Consider the following 22,956-nt stretch of genomic DNA (forward strand, 5'->3'; position numbering starts at 1 on the left):
TCTAACTTTCCCAGGGATTCAAAGTCATTTGAAGCATTTCAAGTCTCTGTTAGCCACAAATGAGTGCTCTGTTTTGGAAGTGAACAAGTCGAGGAGGCCTGAGCCTTGATTTCATTTACTGAAAAAGCACCGGACCTAGAATCAGATCTGTGTTCAAATCTCAGCTCTGCTGTTAATTTGCTGTGTTCCCTGAGGCAAGCTACTTACCCTCTCTGAGCTTCAGTTTCTTGTATCCTAAAATGGAGCTAACACCTGCCCAGCAGGTGCTATATAATAGTAAAATGATATAGGTGATATACTGATAAAACATCTCATTAATTTAATAGAGCTATACAATTCTTTTTTTCTTTCTCACTTGCACAGAACCTTGAAATGTTATATGTGGCTCACATATGGTCAAAAGGAGATTTTAATCCAGTTTATCAAACAGAGGTGATTGGGCTAAGTGCTAGGAAATTGGAGAATCTTGTTAATGTCTCTGTCACTTGAACGCGTCAGTCATTCATTTACTCATCCATTCATCTGCTGTCTCATTTTGTAAACCATTTCATGTGCTTTGTCTAAGTCACTTGGTCTTTTGATGCTTCAGTTTTCAAATCTATGAAAAGATATTCATGCTATAGCTCAGTTATACCAGAAACGTCCTAAGGTCAGATGAAGTTCTATGGGCCTACCCAAGGGATGACACTAATGTCACATAATCAAAGCAACAGCAATTTCAGAAAAATTAAGTTGAGATTGTTAGTGGAACTCAAAGAACACTGAAAGACCGGGAGGTAAAGGAAGAAGATCAGTTTTTAGGAGCGAGCAAGGCTCCCAGGAGTGGCCCCCTGGGGCTCTCGGGCTCTGTGTCAGAGACAGGCAGGAGCATGTCCGAGCACTCTCCTGAGTGCAGTGTGATGCCAGGGGTTGAAAAGAGGCACCGACCATGCTGTGGCTCACAGCCATGCTGGAACCCTGGAAAGCATTTCCTCTGTCAGGTGAGGAAAGAAGAAAGGGCACGTTCTCAGACTTGGACTGCAGGGACAGGCAGGCGACTTCTGGCTGCTCAGTTTCAGTATTCAGCCAGGAACTTGCCAAGCAGTGCCATCCCCAGAGGCTCTGAGCAGCCTGAGTGATGGGTGGGATGAGGAGTTGGTACCCCTGCAGCATGAAAGAACGGCAGCTGGTTCTGAAATGCCTACTTAAAACTGAAGGAGAAACTCAGATGGGGGCTAAAGTTCCATCAGTCTAGACGGAGGGGGCTGAGCCTTGGAATAATGACATTGTTAATCTTCTGCACCCTGATTCTACATACCCCCGACCTGTTAATTGAAGTACATACAAAACTACAAAACAGTTAACAAAATACAAAAAAAAAAAAAAAAAAAAAAAAAAAAAGAACAAACATGTTGTATTTCCTTTTATGCAGTTAGAGGTCAACTGTGGGTAGAAGACTTTTTGAAAACAGGCTTTAAAAGATTTCTTCCAACACCCTAACCCTTTCCAGTCTTTCTCCCATTCTCTTTCCCCAGTCTCTCCCCCATTTCTCTCCCTGCTGTAGCATCTCCCACTTCTCCCCCAGGGCTCACTTTCTACTGAAGCTGATACTTGGCTTAGCAAGAGCTCTCTTTACCCATCCTTAGTATGGAATTGGAAAGAGGAGGAAGAATCAGATGGGACCAGCATTTCCTGTGAGGGTCAGGGGATAGAATAGATTAACAGAATCAACTCAGATCATTTAAAAAATGGCAGTGTTATCAGTGCCCCTCCTCCCATCCATGAGATGCCTAACTAGCCTGCATCTTATTTAATCGTTCTGATTTATGATCCCCATTGAAAATCAAATGACGAAATTGGGGCATCCAATGACCCCCACGAATTCCACTGGCTTCTTGCCTCTTGGGATGTCTTCCAGAGAATGTTTCTCTGAGGACATTGTTCTATCTTCTTCCCCAGTCCCAATGTCCTGTCTCTTCTTGTGCTAATGCCTTAGGGTCATGCAAACCACAATAGTTGGGAGCCCTGGGGGACTGGATTTCCAGAAAAATGCCAAAAACCTTAGCATTTATTTGTATTCTACTCTGATTGCTAACATTTTCAGGCTAAGAGGAAACTTAGCTTGTTTCATTATGTATTCCTTTTTGTTTCCTGGATGAAGTTAGGTGTGAGGGATTCATACTGTATGTGTGATCTCAGGTTGTGAAGGCCTTTGTCCTTCCAGAGCTGTATTTTGCCCCTTTCCGGTTCTAGTGATAAAACTCAGTCCTTCTTGTGGTCCTTGCCCCGATGTCTGTTAAGGAGCAGATGCTGTTGGCAGTGGTAGCATTCAACAGAAGCTCTTCATGTATGTTTTTGTGTGAAAATAAAATAATTAGGTTTGTCTGGCAGATGAAAGACCTAAAGCTAAGTATAGGCCTATTATTTGTCCCTCCTTTCTTGTAACTTTCTTGTAACCTGATACTTAAGCATAATGTTAAATTGCCATGATCTCTCAGGTCCTTCCTCCTTAATACCTTAATTGATCACCCATGTGATACAAAGATAGGTCCTGGCCATAAATGATGCATAAAAATATAATGAAAAAGCACAAAGGGAAATCAAATCCAACATTTAGTAGCAAATGATAATTCATCATAATAACACACATAAACATTTTACTTTAACTATGTTCTTCATCAAGGAAGTTTGGCTTTTTAGATTTTCATCATTAAAGAGATGACCTTGTTTTCCTTCTGTTTTAAGATTTAAGTATTTTCACATCATTCTTCTTCCAAGGCTAAGTGGTTTTTCTGAATTGACAACATCTCTAGAACATGTACATTTCTCTGCTTTCCTTTTATGAAAAGCTGCAGCTAGCTTTCGGTTATATTAGTGTGTCACATTGGAGAGCCCTGAGATACAGGAATAAGAAAAAAAATGAAAGTCCTGAGGAGAGAGTGAAAGTCTTCTTAATAGCTATACATAATATATGATATCTGAAGTTTTGAAAAAGGTCATACAAAATTCAAATGCATATTTTTTTACCTTTAGAGTTTTAGAAAAACTCAGCCAATTTCTTGGCTAAGATGAGAAATAACTATCTTTTGCTTTAATTTTGTTTTTGCTTTTGAAATGTGTGATACAGAGTGAAATCCTAAATCACAGACCTAAATGTAAAATGCAAAACTATAAAAATCCTAGAAGATAACATATAGGAGAAAATCTAGATGACCTTGGGGGTGGGGCTAGCTTTTTAGGCACAACACCAAAGGCATGATCTATGAAAGAAGCAATGGATAACTGGACTTCATTAAAATTAAATTCTGTTCCATGAAAGACAGTATCACGAGATTGAGAAGACAAGCCACAAACTGGGAAAAAATATTTGTAAAAAATGCATCCGATAAAGGGCTGTTGTCTGAAATATACAAAGAACTCTTAAACTCAACATTAAGGAATCAACCTGATTGAAAAATGGACCAATGAACATAATGGACTTTTTACCATAGAACATATACAGATGGCAAATGAGCAAATGAAAAGTTGTTCCACATCATTTGTCATCTGGGAAATGCAAATTAAAACAGTGAGATACCACTATGCCCCTGTTAGAAGGGCCCAAATCCAGAACAGTGTCAACACCAAGCGCTGGCAAGGATGTGGAGCAACAGGAATGCTCATTCATCGCTGGTGGGGATGCAAAATGGTGCAGCCACTTTGGAGGATACTTTGGAAGTTTCCTGTAAAAGTGAATGTACTCTTACCAAAGAATATGATTGTTAGATCATATGGTATTTACCTAAAGGAGTTGAAAACTGTATCCATACAAAATTTGCACATGGTTGTTTCCTGTAACTTTATTCATAATTGCCAAAACTTGGAAAATAAACTCTGGTATATCCAGACAATGAGATACTACTCAGTGCTAAAAGAAATGACCTATCATATCTTGAAAAGACATAGAGTAGGGGAACCTTAAATGCCTATTACTAAATGAACGAAGCCAATCTGAAAAGGCCACATACTGTATGATTCCAACTATATGACATTCTGGGACAGGAAAAACTATGGAGAAAGTAAAAAGATCAGTAATTGCCAAGGATTGGGGATCTCGTAGAGGGATGAATAGGCAGAGCATAGATGACGTTAGGGTAGTGAAAATACTCCATATGAGACCATAATGATAATACATGTGAGTATTTTCCCAAACTCACTGAATCTATAACAGCACAAGTGTACCCTAAGGTAAATTACGGACTTTGAGTGATAATAATATGTCAGCGTAGATTCATCATTGTAACAAATGTGCCACTTTTGTGGGGAATATTGATAACTGGGAAAGCTATGCTTGTGTCGGGGCAGAAGGATATATGGAAAAACTCTTAATTTTGCCGTGACCTAAAACTGCTTTAAAAAGTCTTTAAAACAGTTTAAAATAGATTTTAACATTAAAAATTTAGGAAAGTTGAAAAATGTTTAAATGGGCAAAGGACATGAACAGACATTTCTCTGAAAAGGATATACTTATGAATGGCCCACATGCATATAAAAAGATGCTCAATATTACTAATCAGTAGCAAAATGCAAATCAAAACCATAATGCAGTATTATCTCACACCCATTATGGTTAGGATAGCTACGATTAAAAACAAAAATAAGAACAAATGTTGGTGAAGATGTGGAAAAATTGAAACCCTTGTGCCTTGTTGGTGGGAATATAAAATAGTCCAGAAAACGGTATGACAGTTCCTCAAAAGTTAAAAAATGAATTTTCATATGATTCAGTAATTCCATGTCTGGGTATATATCCAGAAGAACTGAAAACAGGGTCTCAAGCAGATATTTGTTAATGTATTTTCATAGCATTACTCACAGTAGCCAAGAGGTGGAAGCAATGCAGTGTCCATCAACTGATGAAAGAATAAGCAAAATATGCTATATACATAGAATATGATTCAGCCTTAAAAAGGGAGTTGTGACACATGCTACAACAATGGTGAACCTTGAAGACATGTTAAGTAAAAGAAGCCGGTCACAGAAAGACAAAAGCTGTATGATTCCAATTATATGAGATACGTAGTACAGTCAAGTTCATGAAAACAAAGTAGAAGGGCAGTGGCCAGGAGCTGGGAGAAGGGGCCAATTTATGGGGATTTATGGTTTAAAAAGTACAGAGTTTCAGTTTTGCAAGATGAGAAAGCCCTGAATTCATCTTCACCTTATGTCTTTTTGTGACTGGCTTCTTTTTCTTCACATAATGTTCTCAAGGTTCACCCATGTTGTAACATGTGTTAAGATTACCTTCTTTTTCAAGGCTGAATAATATTCTGTTGTATGTATAGATTACACAGCAGTGTGTATTCATATACTTTACTGAGCTGTACACTTAAAAGTGGTGAAGGTGGTAAATTGGATGTTACATGTATTTTACCACAATTAAAAGTAAAATAAAGTAAGGGAGAAATCCTAAATTTCCTACATTTACTATATTCTCAAGTTTTAAGTTAAAATTTAAAAAGTTAAAAAAAAACCTTGAGTACCATTCATCCATGTTTCTATGAATTCATTTAGCAAACATAGATCAACTTGCATAAAAAATTGGGCTGTTTCTTGATGTTTATTTCACATCAACTTCATAATAATCCAAGGAGATTGATATAATTGGCTACATTGTTCTCTGAAAGAATAAGGCATGAAAGAGGTACTTGTCCAAAGTCACAATGTCACTTGACAGCAGAGCTTCAGGGATAGCCAGTAGAGTTTATCTTGCATGTCAGCTCTGTTGGATTAATAGGGGCCTCCCGAAATGCTGCATTGAGGAGGAACTGGAAGCTATGTCTGCGCTCAGCTGCCCAGGGAAAGGAAGAGCAGAGGCAGTTGCAGCTCTCATGCCAGGTATTTGGAATCCTTTACCCCTATCGAGGTCTAAATTCCTTTCATTACATATCAGCTGAGTTTTTACACTGCAGAAGTATCATCAAGAGGCAGTGTTACAGTCAGCATAGATAGATTAGATTGCCATTTTTTTTTTTTTAAAGAAACTTGCAAAAAGTGAGGTATTTATGGGAAAAGGTGGGCCATGCATTTACTCTAAGCCCAGCAACAATAGCCATGCTCTTATTGGGTCCTGGTGAGAGGGTAGCTTTATTCTTTTATTATTTTTCTTCTCAAGAGAAAGTCAGTTATGGAAATAAGCGCAGTTTAGTTTGTTGTCACACACACGTGCACACACACATACTTCTTTATTCATCTGAAGGCAAAATTGAGTAAGTGTATATTTCAAGCTAATAGCTCAGTGTGGTTGTCAGTAATTCAGGTATCTGCCAAGCCGCCTCTGTAATGTGTTTCCACACATTGCTGTAGCTCCTGATTCACATATCCTAACTCTAGGCAAAATATTTTCTTTTATCAACTGTATGAGGAATTGTGTATCTGTGAACTTAATTTGAATAGCTATTGAAAATAAAATTAAATATGCCTCTAGATATGCCCTTCTTGTCTGAAAGTACCATTTGAGAATTTTCCAGCTTTGGAAAACTTGCTTTTTAGGGTATTGTAGAATTGAATGGACGTGCGTAACAAATTATTCCTGAGAAAGATGCTAGACAGATTTGCCTAAAGATTTGAAATGTAACTACAAATAAAGACTCTCTTCTTAAAAAGTGATGCAATTGGGTAAACCTTGGGCTGACACTTTCTCGTAACATATAAAACCAAGACTCTTGAAACACCTTAGATAGTAAATTACTAATGTTGAAAGATATCTATATGTCATTAAATGAAAAAATGAGGTAATAAGCATGGTATAATAACAATTTTTATAACATTCTACATATATGTGTTGGCAAATGCATATAAAAAGGTTTAAGAAACACACACACACACAAACACACACACACACCAAGACGTGTGCAAAAGCTGTTTCTGGGGAGGTGGTGGAGGCAGGGAAGAACAAAGCAAGGGTTGAATACTTTGTTACATATTTTACTTTGTTTGCTTTTAAATTTACGCAGTAATCAATTCTGTGACTTTTGAAACTTAAAAGAAAAAAATGAATTTGTTTTTGAAATGTCTGGGTTCTGGCATTGCAAGTGAACAAGACTCAGTATAAAGAGACAGTATAGTTCCGTTGACAGTCATTCTTCCAATTGCTCAGTCATTTGGCCTAGAGTAGTATTTTCCAAACTCTAAATCAAAATCTGTTAGTGGATTAAATCAATATGGTGGACCATTTCTGCATCCTTTTTCTCTTTTGACAGTTTTCCTGTTGGGTAGGTTGGCCTCTTCTTATGATTTGTGGGAAGTACTTAAGAATTCAGTATACTACTCCTTTGGTAGTTGATGTGCTTTTTAAGATTCATCCAGTTAGTTGCTTGAATATTCACTTTTTTGTCGATTCTTTTAATGAACAGAGCTCCTTAATTTTAATGTAATTGAATGTGGGTGTGTGTATATATTTTTCCTTCATGGTGAATGTCATTATTGTTGCTTTTAAATCCAGTTTAAACAATCAGTCCTTATGTCACTGCCAACTATATATTTTCTTGTAATGACTCATAACTGAATTTTAGTTTTTCTTTAATATTTGACTTTCTGATCCAGTTGGAATTTGTTTATGCTGTGATATATGATCTCATTACATTAGGAATGTAATGTACGGAAAGCCTGTTGTCCCCGCGACCATTTATTGAAAACACCATGTTTTCCCAATGATCTGCAATGCCAATTCTGTTGTAAATAAATTATATTATAACTTTTATATGTATGGCATTGCTTTGGGGTTCTTTATTTTGTTCCATTATTCATCTGTCTTTGTACCAGTTCCTCAATTGCTATTTAAAATTTTTATGCCTATAAAATAATATCCCTCAACTTGTTTTCCTTCAGGAGAATTCTGATTCCCTTTGGTGATTTTTTTCTTACACATTAAAAAGAAATAGCTTGTCAATTCAGCAAAACATTCTGTGAGGTTTTATGAAATTTTATTTATTCTTTTTCCCCTTTCCAAATATCTTTACTCTTTTTTTTAAATTGAAGTATAGTTAATTTACAATGTTGTGCTAATTTCAGGTGTACAACAAAGTGATTCAGTTATATATATATATATATATATATATATATACACACACACACACACATTCTTTTTTAGATTCTTTTCCATTATAGATTATTACAAGATATTTAATATAGTTCCTGTGAAATTTTTATTTGAATTATGGATTCACTTGGCCAAGAATTTTATTTATACCCAAGAATAAGGTAAATTACTCTATTCACATTTTCATGATGTCTTTGTATCAAAAGCCTCTCGGTCTGCGTTTTAAATCTTCCAGATTCTCCCTCTTACTCTAGCTATTGCTGTGGTGACTGGTTTGTACAGGTTTCAGCCATTTTGATCCAGGTGCTTTAACACTTTCTTTGGACTTATAAGGCATATCTCCCATTTTTTGCCCACTGAGCACACTAGCAAGCTAGCATAGTGACAGTCAGCAAAAGTAGCAAACTGGGAAAATGAATAGAGAAGACTGCCCTCCTGCCAGCCTTAAATTGCTGTCCTTCGTGATAAGCCTAAGCCCGCCAGAGTAGCCAGAAGTCTAACAAAAGAAATCCTGAAAATGGGAGAGACGTGGAGGGGCTAGACAAGTTCTCCACATGCCCCTCACCTGGATGGTGCACACACAGCGGAGGCCCGGGAAGGTCCAAGTTCTTCACATGACAGAAAGCCAGCACATGCTGGGGAGATCCAAGTAAGCCATCAGAAAGTGAAAGCTGGGTCCAACCTGAAAACTACCTCAACTTTGAACCTATTTCTCGCCCCACACACAAGTTCACCAGTCAAGCACGGAAGCCTTACTAGATCAAAGGTTTTGAGCACAACCTCATACCAATCACTGACAGACCACAAAGTTATAAAGACACAGGGGTGACCCTTAGGATGTAGTTAAGCTGAAAAAATAAAAACAAGAATTAAAAAAAGTGGTGACAGTCATCAGTAGCCACATATCAAAAGGGTGACAGATTCTGTAGATTATGTCCAGGGATGTTAAATAAACAAGTTTATAAAAAACAACAGCAACAAAACCCCTCAGGGGAAAAATTAAAATCCAGGGTGGTTAGAATATATTGTCTAAAATGTTTCACTTTAATAACAACAAGAACAAAAGCAAATATAAAACATGTAAAGAGACAGAAAAGTGTGACATAATTAGGAAAATAATCAGACAATAGAAACTAACTTTAAGTGGGCACAGATGTTGGATTTATAATAGAAAAATTTCAGAGCAACTCAAATATGGTCAAAGAATTAAAGGAAACCTTGTTTATAGACTTGAAAGAACACATAATGAGAATGACTCAACAAAGAGTGAATATTAATAAATAGAAACTAAAAAAAGGAAATTCTAGTGTTGTAAAGTGTAATCACCAAATGAAAAAGATCGCTGTATGTAGTCAATAGCAGATATGAAATGGTAGGAGAATGAATCAATGAACTTGAGGATTTATCAGTAGAAATTGTATACTGTGAAGAAGATGGATAAAACAACTTGAATATAGATGAAAAGAGCCTCAGAGATACATGGAACAACATCGAAATTACCAACATACATAAGAAGAGGAAAACATGTAAAGTGAAGAAACAGACTTGCAGACTTAGTAAACAATTTTATGGTTACCATGGGAAAGAGGGTGGGAAGAGACAAAATTTGGGAGTTTGAGATTTGCAAAGGTTAACCACTACATATAAAAACAGATAAAAAAATTTTTTCTTCTGCATAGCACAGAGGACTATATTCAGTATCTTGTAATAACTTTTAATGAAAAAGATAATGAAAATGAGTATGCATATATATGCATGATTGGAACATTATGCTGTACACCAGAAATTGACACATTGTAACTGACTGTACTTCAATTAAAAAAAAACAAACTAGTAAGGAGTCAGCAGCCTTTGTTGTTTGCTTTGCATGTTCTGCATGTGTCAGGCAGTCCTTCCCTTTTATTGCTTATGGTATTCTGTTGTAAGGAGGATCCCAATTTGTTTAACCAATCACCAATCAGTAAACATTTGGGTCATTTCAAGTTTCTGACATTTGTGTATCTAGCTGCTATAAACATTTAGAGGATATTTGGAGGTAGGGGGAGCAGATGGGATTTTATTTCCCTTTATTAAATATCTAGGAATAGAATGGCTGGATCAAATTTAGGTGCATGTTTATAATTTTAAGAAACTGCAAAACAAATTTTCAAAGTCGTTTTTATCATTATACATCCCACACAATGTATGAGAGTTGGAGTAGCTTCATATTCTCATCTGTACTTGGTTGGCATCGTCAGTTTAAAAAAATTTTTTTTAGTCATTCTAGTGCTTGTTTAGTGGTATCTCATTGTGGTTTTCATTTGTATTTCCTTAATCACAAATTATGTCAGAATAATTCTGTGTGCTAATTTCCCATTCATGTGTTTTCCTTAATAAAGTGTCTTTTCAAATCTTTTTGCCATTTAAAAATAAGTTTGGCTGTTTTATTGGTTACTGAGTTAAAGAATTCTTTCTATATTTTGGATAAAAACTTTTCATCAAGTATTCATTTTCCAACCATGTTCTTCCAGCATGGGACTTGTATTTTCATTTTGTGACAGTGTCTTTTGAAGTGTAAAGATCGATTAATTTGATGAAGTCCAGTTGGTTGATCTTCCCCCACTTCTAGTTTGTAGTTTCTGTGTTTTATTTAAGAAGTCTTTCCCTGCCCCAAGATCACTTAAGTCTTCTACTAAAGTTTTCTTCTGGACATTGTACAGGCTTAGCTCTTACATGCAGGTCTGTGATGCATTTTGAATTACTTGCCTGGGCTGTGTTCTGCCTCTTTCTATGTGGTGGTGGTTTTTCTGGTTTTGAGTAGTTTCCTCGTAAACTTGGACTGGACAGTACTCAGCTGAAGACTTGAAAAGAACTTTCTGAAGATCTCCAGAGCTTTTCTATGCATGTCATTTCTGTCTGATACTTTATTCTACTGATCCTAGCTGCCTTGGCCTCCCTGAATTCTCTGCTCTGTTCCCTCAACTCAGGGAGACTGCTGAGTTCTGTTTGGCTTCCCTTCTCTATCCTGCAGCCTACAGACTTTCTCTAGGTAGTAAGTTGGGGCATACTTAGGGCACACTTCATTTCTTCCCTTTTCTCAGGGACCATGATTTTGTGCTGTTTATCGTCCAATGCCTGAAAATTATTGTTTCCAATACTTTCCCTTGTCTTTTCAGTTGTTTAAAATGGGAGGATAAATCCAATGACTGAATGCATGAAGTTCTCAAGTAAGGTTCTTGTACTTAAATATCTCAAGAATCTTCATAATTAGAATTCAACAGATATAAATGAGACAACAAATATAAGGGAATATAATGTTACTGGGCTTATTTATTAGAGCTAAAAGTGGATTTCAGAAAAGACCCACGTAGATGAGAAGTGTTTTTTTAAAACTTTCCTAGAATCTCTTGAACTTCAAGGCTAATGGTGGCTTGTTTAGTAGGTGGGAACCTTTACGGCTTTCAGCAGAGAACTTGAACCAAGGCAAGATCTGAGCACCAGTAGGTTGAGACAGAAGAAACTTCTAGCTACTGTGGGGTCAGATACTGTCAGATCTTGAAGCATTGTGATGTGGCTTCAACAGAGGAGGGACACTTGTTTTTATCCAGTATCATAACAATATTCATGTGGCAGTGATATGGAGATAAAGGCAGAGTTTCAAAACTAGGAGACAGTTGCTGCAATCCGGATTTATTTGTTAGTGTGTGGGTATGTAACCAAACCTAAGAGAAAAGGAGCAGATTTGAGACATCTTAAAAGGTTGAAACAGGAGGATTTGGTGACTGATTAGATATAGTGGCTGAAGAAGAGTGATTTAACTAATGTGCCCATGAGACATTTTGGGGAGAAGGCATTATATTTTGAATATGCCTCCTTAGCTTAATTTGAGAATTCACCAAAATAACCATGTCAGAGTAAACTAGGGGGGAGAAAAAAAAGAACCATATTCAGATCCAGTCACAATATTATCATAACATATTCAATTTATTATATATAATGTATTATATTTATGTTTATAATATAACGTTTATTTATATATAGTATATAGTATAACGTTTACTTTAACATATACACATAAACATATATAAAACATACAATATGTGCCATTAATCATTCCGTTTTCCAATTCACTGATTTTTTTTGTTTATTTTATACAAGTGAGAAAGGCTTCCAGTTTCTGCAACAGAAAATCATAAAAAGAGATTTATTCAAAGTGCCAGGGAAGAGGAACTATGAAAACATAAAGAACCGTAAACCAAGGTTAGATGTTTCCTGCAAATCTCAGTCCTGCTCGGAATTAATAGTCACAAGAGCCACTGGCAGCTGAAATGGGCGTTTGATTTTTGAGGCTAGTACCACAGGGAGGCATGCTGGGATGCTGGGGTGGTGTTCTTCCCAGTGAATATTAAAATTAATAGAAATAAGACCCACCTTTGGCTTGTGCAAGGAGACAGGACAAAGAGAAAGGAAGCGGGTTGAGGTGGTTTTAGCAGTTAGGTCTGTTGAAGTGCCAAGGACGTTGCTCTTCTTGGAAAAATCAGACTTGGTGTCTGACCGCTGCTCTGCGAAGCTAAGGCAGGGGCCTTATGCCCCTTTAATGTGTAATGATACCTTTCCATTTTCACTTCAGATCTGAATTTTCCTTTTCTTGACATCTTATTAATTTATTCTTCTGGGGAGTCTTTCAAAGAAGGAAACTCATCTTGAGGGGAAAAAAAAAATCAAGCCAAGTCCAACTGACTAAACTTTCCTAGTGCTTGATGCTGAAAAGCAAACCTTTCAAGTTTTTGCCAGTTGGCAGGAGTTTTAAGGACAGGCTTCTAGGATCAAAGCAAACCATTTAACTTCTTTTAACAGTAAACTCGGTAGTGACTATTGACATCTAAAACACTCTCCAGGCAGAAACAGAAATCTGAGATTAGTTGAATATTACCAAGTCTCCTGGATGGAGAACAATTCCGTATACTTCCCAAAGCATCAGAACCCAGTGGAGAAGACAACACATGTGATTGTATGACTAGAAAACGCTGGGGAACAAAGCACTTACACATCTCACAGTTGGTGTGGGAATGTAATGGCACAAAATGGTTTGCAGTCATTTGTTGAAATAGCAATAATTAACAATAAAAATGGAGCTACTGTGGAGAGGAAACAAACCTACAATGAATGTGTTTGCTTCTAAAAGGCACTGTTACCTCTTGTGTTCAAGAGAGGTGACTTTAAATAAGAGTGAAAGGCCAGGGAGTAGAGGGCACAGTCTCTATTGTCCAGCCCCTACTTTGTCATCAAGATGCCATCTCTTTCCTCAAATCATTTATCTTCTCTGGGTCTCAGGTCTTCCACCTGTCAAGTGAGGTAGCAGATACATTCTACCTCTGAAAACAAAAACTTTGCTTTTCTTGTTGGTTCTAAGGCTTGTATAGTAGAGAGAAATGAAGAAAAACATGTATTCTGTATGACTGGGTTTATCAAGTTTTAGTGTGTGTCAGAAGGTGTAACACTATGGGCCTCCATCCCCAGGGATATTGGTTAGGTAGGTTTAGAACAAGATTCATTGCTCAGTATTTTAAGCAAGTACCCAAGATGAGCAAGTGATACCTAAGTGACATGTTCACAACAGGTTTTTTTTCTTTTTTCAGACCAAATTCTTCTTTCTCTCATATTTAGTCTAGCTACATAAATCCATTCCTATTATCCTAGGATTGCAACTAAATTTGCAAAGCTGAAACAGTGGGTACTGTATTCTCTCTAAGTAGAAAGATTAAGAATGTTGACAGATCTCTGTCACACTTTCTAGAGGTTGGGGAATCCTACAAGCATCAGTTCCCTCTCTCTCACTGATTATGTAAGCAGAAGACTTGGAATTTGAGAGTCTGGATAGTCAGACTCTGGGAACAGCGAGTGAGAATGAGGAGAGAGTTCTTCAAATCTACTTATGCTGTATTTATTTTTTACCACTGCCATAACAAGTTATCACGAACTTAGTGACCTAAAACAACACAAATTTAGAGTTCAGAAATCTAGGGTAGGCCTCCTTGGCTAAGATTAAGGTGTCAGCAGGGCTGCATTCCTTTCTGGATGTTCTAGGAGAGAATCCATTCCTTTGCCTTTTCTAGTTGCTAGAGGCTGCCCACGTTCCACTGTTCATGGTCCCCTTCCTTATCTTCAAAGACAATAATGTGGGTTGAGATCTTCTCTTATCCTAGCACTCTGACTCTTGTGCCTCTGTCTTCTACTTTCATGGAATCTTGTGATTATATTAGTTTTCTGGGTAATCCAGAATAATCTCCTTATTTCAAGGTTTTAAGGTCAGCTGATTAGTAACCTTAATTGCATCTGCAACCTTAATTCCCCTTTGCCATTTAATGCAACGTATTTAAAGGTTCTTGGGATTAAGATGTGGACATTTTGGGGGAAGGCCAAATTCTACCTACTACACAGATCAAAAGAAGAGACTTCTATGAGAAACACTTTTCAAGACTGAGGAGTCTGTGAAAGGTGAGACTGGCACCCCTACCCTGGTTTCAGATATACTTAATGGGTCAAGCCTACCCTGCACCTATCTGAGCAACGGAAAATAGAGTAAGTGGGGTGCCATGCTTATTTCAGTATTTCAGTATTTGATTTCAACGTTTAGATTATGTGTTTCATTAGAGAGGAATTATTTACATTGCTCTTATGTAAAAATATAATTTCACTGTGTCTTAGAACGTTAATCAGCCATGAACAGTGACACGAACAAAGATCAGACTCCTGCGTAAGACTTAGGTGGCCTTTACCTCTGTACAACATTGAAAGGATATGCTGTCTATCTTTTTGCCTTATTGTCAAGTTTTGGATAATTTTTCTGGCAATGTTTTTAAGAATAAGGAATGAAGAGTCAGATCTTGCTTGAAAGTAATGAAAGGAGGAAAAAGCAGTTTTTAACCTCACTGAGTTCAAGTGTGATTAGCAGAAACACAGCAGAGATTTAAGATTACAAAGTGATGATGAAATAAATCAGAGATTAGGGCTGCATTTCCTGCAATGTGACAAATGTGCTCTTCTCCAAAATAAATGTCTATGATATATGGGATGGTATTTCTGCACTGCTAACGCCCAAGGAAGCCTTTGTGCCAGGTTATACCAGACTCAATGAAGTCAGTCACCTAACCTGAAATCTCCCATAATTACTACTACCCATTCCCTGATGAGAAGTATTTCCTTCCAGGATTGGTTCATGTAGATAAAGTGCAAACCCCCCAATATTTGGCCACTATTACACTTTAAAAATGTCTTGCCTAGTGGATATATTTTGACATTTTGAATTCTATTTTTACTGACCAGAGTTTAGTTAAATGGCTTACTTTTCCTCATTGGACTCCAGATAACATTTCTTTTACTTTGACTAGGTCTTTTCAGAAATAGTAGATGACCCAGTTTCTGACTTGGGGCTTATATTACCATGGACCTTGAAGTGTGAAAAACATTTGAATAGAACAAAATTTGTCTAGCCACTAAAATGTCTAGTGTCTTTAACGTTACCTGTTTGTGAAAAATAATTTAAAAATAAATTTAACCACAATGGCATACTATTCTAGTACCTTCATGTAAGTTGTCAACATTGTTACAAAATTATTTTAAATTATTTTTTTCTCAGGTGGGATTAGGTTAAAAAGATCTTATTGTTTCCTTTATCCTTCAGCCTGAAGAGTGACTTGTTGGGGTCTCTGGATCAAACAATAATTTCTGCTTTAAATTGGTTACAGATCAAATGACTGCTCAGTCCTGCTTATGGATATCTTCTAATGAGACAAACTGTATGAAATAATGACATTGAAATTTATGTATTTTTGAGTAGAGCTGAGAAAACAAAATAATGATGTAGTCTCCTTTGACCTGTTTAATCATCATTTGATGTGGACCAGTCCTTCATTTGATTTAATACCATGGGAAGCTTAGTTCATCATGATGACTATTGTAAATATTCTTATTAAAAATTACTTAGCAAACAGCTGTTGGTTAATTGTAAACAATGGTTCGAACTTGGATAAAAATGAAATTATAGTTATCTTTAACAAGTAAACCTACTGTGGTTGAAATCCAGTGTTCACCTCAGTTTATATCTGGTTGAAACAAAGTGACGCATGGGCAGAATGCAATTATGGGTGATCTCTTTGCTGTTAGTCCCAGTCATGCGAATCTGATGTTGCTCACAAAATAATCTCAACACTTCTTTCTAACTAAAGCCTTGATGCTGAGACTTAGACACCAAGAGACATGGACTTGGACTTCAAAACATGGAGATTGGAGAGTAGTGTCTCACTCCTTTATTCCCAGTAGACCTGTGTTTTTATCTCATGCTGAATTCTACTCTCGTTTAATATCTCCCACTATTATAATCTTTTTGTTCCTCAATTTCCACCCAAGACACTCAGGATCTACCATCTTAGTTGTCCAATTGCCTGTGCCCATAACTTGTCCTTTTTCAATATTATTGCCTAGAGAACCCACGTTTCTTTTAATCAGACAAGCCATGTCTGGAATCATGTGGAGGGTTTGTGAAAACAGAATGGTGGGCTCCACTCCCAAAGTTTCTGACTGAGTAGTTCTAGGGTAGGGACTGCACTTTGAGAACCACTGCTATCATATGAATCCTGAGTCATTCTGCATATACTAAGGAGGTCCCTGTAACTATTTTGATTTAGTTAATGAAGACTGTTAGTGAAGTAATATCAGCATTATAGCAGTGTAAGACAGCCCTTACTTTTGTGCCTACACTCAGTAACAGAAATTTGGCATCCATGTATGGGAAACACTTTTGAGGGAGCTGTGGGATCCAGAACCATCCCCCCAAGGGACCCTGGAGGAGTCTTGCTCATCTGTGCATTGGTTAATAGGCAGATAGATCCCAGTCCTGGCTGTGGACACTGCAAGGGGCCCATGAACTGCTTCAGCCCCTCTTGGCTAAGGTCTGAGAGCCACTGGAGAACAATAACCTAGCAAACCACCCACAGATGAGAGAGACAGCCTTTGTGGTCATCCAGGTTTCAAGAGAAGTTCTGGTACTCAGCAGAAATTACGAGTTTGGATGCACTGGGGTAGGCAGTTAATAGAGACTGTAGGAGCTGTCACTTTGAATGCAAAGACAGTGACACAAAATCCCAAAAATCATGAAAAATGATGGGCACATGCCAATATTAAAAGATCATAATAATCTCTGGTAACTGAGCACAAACACATGGAGATCTCTGATTTACTAGATAAAGGATTAAAAAGAAGCTGTTTTGAGGAAACTCAATAAGCTACAAGAAAACACAGAAAGAAAATTAAATCAGGATAAAAAATATATGACCAAAACGAGAAGTTTAACAAAGAGATAGAAATAATCAAAAAGAACCAAGCAAATTCTGGAGCTGAAGAATACAATGAATGAAATGAATAAAAGCAATAAATAACATTAGCATCAGATTTGATCAAGCAAAAGAAAGATTCGGTGAGATTAAAGATAGGAACTTTAAAGTATCTGGTCAGAGGAGAACAAAGGAAAAAAATGAAGAAGAGTGAAGAAAGCCTACATGGTCTTGGGGTACCATCAAAAGGATGAATTTGCTAATTATTTAAGTTCCAGAAGCAGAAGGGGGAGAGAAGGGGTCAGAGAACACTTTTAAATAAATAATGACTGAGAACTTCCCAAATTGGGAAGAGATTTGGATATCAAATTTCATGGAGCTCATAGATCATCAAACAAAATCAGCTTAAAGAGATACTCTCTGTGACACATTACAAGAGACTATTTAGAAAAATTTAAAAAAAGAGAGAATCTTAGCAGCAAGAGAATAGAAACTTGTAAATTACAAGGCAGCCCCCATACGGCTATCAGCAGATTTCTCAGCAGAAATCTTACAGGCCAAAAGAGAGTGATATGATATATTCAAAGTGCTGAAAGAAAGGGAAAAAAAGAAAAAGAAAAAAAAAAAAAAAAACCAACCCTGCCAACCAAGACTACTGTATCTGGCAAAGCTGTCCTTCAGAAATAAAGGTAAGGACTTTCCCAGACCAACAAAACCCAAAGAAATTAATCACCACTAGACTTGCCTTCCAAGAAGTATTAAATGACTTCTTCAGGCTGAGATGAAAGTATACCAATTAATAACATGAAAACATATAAAATATACAATATACTATTAAAGATAAGTATATAGTTAAATTCAGAATACTCTAATACTACAGTATAGTGTATTGTTAATCACTTTAGTAAAAAGGTTAAAGAACAAGGGTATTAAAACCAGAGCTATTATAATAATTTGTTAATGAACATACACTACAAAGAGATTTATAACTGTGAAATCAAAAATATAAAAGGGGGGAGGAAAAGGGTAGAGTTTTTGAACAACAAATAGGTCAAAGAAGAAATCAAATGAGAACTTAAAAAAGTCTTGAAACAAATGGAAATAGAAACACAACATACCAAAACTACAGGATTCTGTAAAAGCAGAGTTGTAAGAGGGGAGTTTGTAGTGATAAATAGCCTATATTAAGAAATAAGAATGATCTCAAATAAACAACCTAAATTTATACCTCAAGAACTAGAAAAGGAAGAACAAACTAAGCCCAAAGTTAGCAGAAGGATAGAAACAACAAAGATCAGAGCAGAAATAAATGGAATAGAGACCAGAAAAACAATAGAAAAGATCAAAACAAGAAGCAAAAGCTGCATTTTTTGAAAACATAAAATTGACAAACCTTTACTTGACTAACCAGAAGGGAAGACTGAAGTGAAAAGAGTCAGAAATGAAAGAGAGATTGCAACTGATACCACAAAGATACAAAGGATTATAAAAGATTCCTGTGAACAGTTACACACCAATAAACTGGATAACCCAGAATAAATGGACAAATTCCTAGAAACATGCAGCCTACCAAGACTAAAACCAAGAAGAAATAGGAAATTCTGAACAGACCGGTAACAAATAAGGGAATAGAATCAGTAATTGAAAACCTACCAACAAAAGAAAGCACAGGAACAGATGTTTTATTGGTGAATTCTGCCAGACTCACAAAGAATTAATGCCATTCCTCCTCAAGCTATTCCAAAAACTGAAGAAGAGGGAACCCTCTCAAAACTATTTTGTGAGGCCAGTATTACCCTGATGCTAAAGTGAGATAAGAACACTGCAAGAAAAGAAAACTGCAAACCAATACTCCTGATGAATATAGATGGGGAAATTTGCAATAAAATTTTAGCAAACTGAATTCAACAGGACATTAAAAGGATCATACACCACAGCCAAGTTGGATTTATTGTTGGGATGCAAGGACTGTACAACATGTGAAAATCCACAAATGTAATATTCCTCATTAATGATATGAAAGATGAAAATCGTACGATCATCTTAATAAATACAGAAAAAGCATTTGACAGCTTTTTTTTTTCATTTCAAAAATGTTCAACAAATTGGGTATAAAGGGAGCACACTTCAACAAAATATAAAAGCCATGTATGACAAACCTATAGCTAACATTATACTCAATGCTGAGATCTTAAAAGCTTTTACTTTAAGATCAGGAACAAGACAGGGGTATCCACGCTCATCACTCCTTTTCAGCATAATACTAGAAATCCTAGCCAGGGCAATCAGACAAGAAAAAGAAATGAAAAGCATCAAAATTAGAAAGGAAGGAGTAAAATCATCTTTGTTTGCAGATGATCTTATATGTATAAAATCCTAAACACTCCACCAAAAAAACTGTTAGAACTAATAACTGAATTCAGTAAAGTTGCAGAATACAAAATCAACATACAAAAATCAGTTGTGTTTCTACACACTAACAGTGAAATGTGCGAAAAAGAACCAAAGAAAACAGTCCCATTCACAATAGCATCAAAAGCAATAAAATACTTAGGAATAAATTCTAAGCAATGTGATGAAAGTTCTCTACATTGAAAACTACAAGACTTTGATGAAAGAAATTGATGAAGACTCAAACAAATGGAAAGATATCTCATGTTCATGGATTGGAAGAATTAATACTGTTAAAATGTCCATATTACTCAGAGGCATCTACATATTTAGTACAATCTCTGTTAAAATTCCAAATGCATTTTTCACAGAAATAGAACAAATAATTCTAAACTTTGTATGGACCCACAAAAGACCTTAACACAGATCCTTTCCTCTCCTTGAAATTTTTTCAGTTACTGTGAAGTACTCCTTAGATGGCATCAGCCCTCCCTTGCTTTTGGGCCTCAGTGCCTGTTAATCCCTTTGTTAGATCCTTTTCCTCTTTCTTTGAAAGGCGTGGTCTTAATTTATACTAAGGCTTACTAAGGCAAGACATTGCTTCTGGAAAGATTTCCCTTATGTTCTCTTCTCCTGGGCTACGTTGATTCTTGCCCCCATGTCTTTGGATGAACTAACTGTTCTTTCTCTTTCCTTCAACCTTTAAAAGCTTGGATTGTTATTTATTAACTTTCTGATTTCTCAGTACAATCAGCTTCTTGATGGACAGCCTTTGATCTTATTTACCTCTCAGTTCTCAGTGTCTAGCACACTTTTTTTTTTAGAATATTATGAGTGATCAGAAATGATTTTGTAATGTGTTGAATTAAAAGAGTGGAAAGCATGGTTGTTATTTAGGTCAGTGTATTTTGATGATGATAGTGATCGTGATGATGATGATGACATAGCAATGGGGATAATGATGTAGCTATGGTAATTGAGTAAATATTTTGTGTCAGGTGATTTGTATATTGAATTCTCATTGACTTCTCTCAACAATTCTGTAAGGAAAATATTTTTTCATCCTTGTTTTAGAGATAATAAGTCTGAGCTTCAGAAGGAAATCACATAAATTTCCCTCAAATATTGAATAATAGATTTATTTTCAAATGGTACATAGTAGATTTAGGTTTCCAGCAAAATCTGTCTAACTTTTGGGTCCAATTTTTCCTAATGTGCCCTGGAATTTGAATCAGAAGAACTGGATGAGTTTTCCTTTTTGCTACAGTTCCTATTAGGTTAGAGACGTTGAGCCAGTGAGCATTTGTTTGAGTCTTAGCTTTTTCATCCATGAAATGGGATGATTGTTCCTGCCTTGTATGTATCATAGGGCTTTTACAAAGATTGAATGAGCAGAAGATGTAAAGATCTTTTATTCATAAGCTGTAATAATTTTCATTTTAAAACTGTATCAGCATATGTTGTCATCATAAATAATATCCAAAAATATAATAATACTACATTTTTTCTAAAGCTACACTTTTGGTAAGTTCACCACAAAAGACAACACAGCAAATGATATAAAATGAGGTTATGTTGTATATAGGCTATAAACTCTAAGAAGAAAAGAAAAGTGTGTTTCCAGAATTGATTTTTAGATGCTGGCAATTTGAAATGTGATCACTGATTTTCTAGGTCCTACCTTCCGGTCTGATATTCCTGAATATTCAACTCTTGTGGAAATTTCCATGCTGTTTTATGTAGTTATTTTCTGTTGGGTAAGGACTGACATGAGATATGTATAGCCACATCTAAGGATGAGTTTGAGGTGAAGAGAGATGAAATCCAGGCAGTGTGGCTCTGTCCCAAAAGTCACATAGTAATATCAGGGGCTGAAAACGTTGGCCTGAGCCTTTGGCCAATATAAATGTACACTTCTCTTTAGTTCTTACTATTCAGTGTAATTGGTTCTTTTAGGAAATGGCTTTTTAGAATCCTCTCACCGAAGGAGGAAATTCCTTAGCCATTCTAAATGGTGTCAAAATGACATTTCTGCAACATTAAGAAAATGAGAATAACCAGCAACAACCCAAGGATTTCCAAAGAAAGTCTGGAAACTGATGATTACATGTAGCCTGCATTATGTTTAATAACAGAACATCTTTAAGGAACAGAGAAAAGACTCCTTTGATTTTTGTTTTACTTGGTAGCTAAAGAGATTGGAGAAATAATTCTAACCATAAAATAGAGAGCCTTTGCAAATCAGCAGAAAGAAAATAAAAAGCACTATCAGAAGGGAATGTTCTATACTGATCTATTTTGTCTTCAAATTTATCTCCATGGAAAACACTCTGTCTCCTTTAGACACAGACATTCGCTCTCCTTGGCTGCTTCACAGTTCTGGCCTTGTGGGTGTTTGGAAACAGATAAATCAGAAAGAGCTTAAGCATTCAAATGGCTATATAGCATTATGTCTGCCGTAAGTTAAAAGCCATTATGCAATTGCTTTATAAATACTGGCAGCACTCACCTGAGGTTGAAACATAATTTTTCCTCCAGAATATATATTTGTTTGATTTGCATGATACTCAGCTGCTGATACTCCTGGGACATATGTGTTTATATAAGGGTGTGTGTGCATGTGTGTGTAAATGTATGTGAGACACCAAACTATTAGTTCACTGGATTAGTTAATGATAGACAATACTAGTAGTTGAATGTGCTCTTTAAAAACACATTCTAATATTTCAATATTGCATCATTCTTTTGCTGCTTTGAACACATTGTTTTTTCATATATGTGGAAAATGCAGTGGTCTATTGCAGTGATTTCAGTGGTTCAAGAAAAGAGCATTTTTTATTCTCAAACTTCTTCCCTCTGGTACTGATAACGGAAATTCCTATCCTGGGAGTAAAATAAGGTATTCCATATACAGAGACACAAGTTTTAAAGACAATCACTCTAGGAGCAGCTATGTAACTTCTTATATCCATTCAGATCAAAATGTAAATATCAATCTTTTGACTTTTCTTGAGGCTGGGAGAACGCAAGAATCAGCAGAAAATAATGGAAAAACTCCTATGATTATGCAACCTTACCCACAACTGTTATACGTCTGTCATCTAACAAAGTATGCATGAAGAATATTGACTAAATTTCTTAATGCATTAGTAATTTAGTCTTTTACTAAGATGTCCCAGTGTATTATAGACATAC

This window comes from Camelus dromedarius, chromosome 15 (genome assembly GCF_036321535.1).
Source record: "Camelus dromedarius isolate mCamDro1 chromosome 15, mCamDro1.pat, whole genome shotgun sequence".
In the NCBI taxonomy this organism is placed as follows: Eukaryota; Metazoa; Chordata; class Mammalia; order Artiodactyla; family Camelidae; genus Camelus; species Camelus dromedarius.